Source organism: Lactuca saligna, chromosome 7 (assembly GCF_052625555.1).
Source record: "Lactuca saligna cultivar CGN05327 chromosome 7, ASM5262555v1, whole genome shotgun sequence".
NCBI lineage: Eukaryota > Viridiplantae > Streptophyta > Magnoliopsida > Asterales > Asteraceae > Lactuca > Lactuca saligna.
The window spans coordinates 10,359,962-10,361,713 of record NC_136423.1 but is presented as its reverse complement, the minus strand read 5'-3'; the positions used below and the strand labels follow the sequence as shown (position 1 = coordinate 10,361,713).

The 1,752-nt window shown below is 32.6% G+C and overlaps 1 long non-coding RNA gene across 1 annotated transcript; it reads left to right on the top strand.

The window, feature by feature from the left end:
* The first annotated feature begins 282 nt into the window (after positions 1–282).
* Positions 283–1,539, top strand: LOC145003917 (uncharacterized). Its single transcript, XR_013662195.1, has 2 exons — positions 283–534; positions 1,059–1,539. It is a non-coding gene; the product is annotated as an uncharacterized LOC145003917 (long non-coding RNA).
* The last annotated feature ends 213 nt before the right edge of the window (positions 1,540–1,752 follow it).

Here is a 1,752-nt window from a genome sequence, read left to right as displayed (position 1 = left end):
GAGTTAAGCACAAATTTTCCCAACTTCTCATTATTGGTCCATAAACCTTTAAAGTTATCTTTTAAAACCCTGTCAGAAGTTATTTACAGTTTAACAATAAGATTTATTATGGTTAGAATCAAAACCATTAATTTCAATTAATTTATTTATTTCACTTTCATTATTTCATTTTAAATCAAAGAAGTTTTTTATATTTACCAACAAACTTAAAACTTCTAACCCCAAAATAAGATGTTACACGTTTTTCCATTAGGTTACGATCCAACCGATAGATTTGACCCAATTTTTAAAAGGTGTAAACCATTTGAAGGCCCTAATACACAACCGGGCTGTGTGCAACACCACTCTATTGTTTCCATTGTTTTTGAGTGGCCACAAACATTATCAGACATTTTATGGCTTTGGGTTTTGCAAAAAGTCGCACGTGACGAACTCTTTTCACCAAAACCCTTCCCACTATTCATGGCAGAGGTTTCAGGGTAATTAACGCCCCCAAAGCAGGAGTCTCGGAAACGCAGGAAAGACAACGCAAAGGTACATACAAATATACAATTAACTTTCCCTTTTAAATCTTTGAGTTTTATCCTACTTGATAGTCTCAATTCTTGATTGACATGGTCTTTATCCGTATGTGATTGACATGATCTTTATCCGAATGTAATTGTATAACTTCTTGTTTTGATTCCGTATGACAATAATTTGAAATTTAAATCAATTTTAATTCTGGAATTGATTTCACAAGTTAATTGTTAGAAGCTCCTTGCACGAATTCGTAAATTGCTATTAGGGTTTTAATGGCTCGGAATGATTTTTCTCCTTAATATGATTTGTTTTCGGCACATAACTTTTACAAACAGAAACAAGTTTATCACAGCTCTAAATTTCTGTGTAGAAAGAATTGTGTAAATTGATGGACTTGTCTCAAAACTTTATGCATCTTAGGGTGTTTGGATATAAAGATATATTCATGGTTTTGCTCTATCCTTTGATATCATTCTTCAATAAGAGTATCAGTTTTGTTGCGATTAGCATCAAACTGACTATATAAAAGAATCAAGTAATCATAATAGGAGCATATGGGTTCAAGAGGAACAAACATATTGCTATCAAGGGCAAGTAGGATCAAATCAAAGCTTCAATCGGTGCTTGAGGCCAAGATTTTGGAAGTTGAAGATGTTTCATATCAGCATGCGGGCCATGCTGCTGTTAAGGACAATGCAAATGAAACACATTTTAATGTGAAAGTTGTTTCGGGTAAATTTGATGGACAGAATCTTGTGAAGCGCCACCGTATGGTTTATGATGCACTTGCGGATGAGCTTGAATCTGGTTTGCATGCACTTTCCATTGTTGCAAAGACTCCTAAAGAAGCTGGAATTTGATTGAAAAAGTTTTTATTGATTATTGATGGCAAGTTTTAGTTTAATGCTTTATCGAATGATGAAATAAGTTTTGGTTTCTTAGTTGCACATTCTTGCTTATTGTGATGAATATATTTGTTTGTTATGATTAATTGTATTGAATTTTGTGTTTTTGTAACATTGTGTTATTGTTTATTTATAGGGCTCTTTCTGTGCTTGGTCTTGTATTGTTGTTTTAGTGATGACATTTTTTTTTGACATAGAATAACGTGTTGGACAAATATACATTAATAATTTGTAGTTATTGTTAACGATTTGAAGTAAGCAAATGAAAAGTAGTTACTTTGCTCACATGACGAAGTGGGTGACAAACAAGACAAAATATAACAAT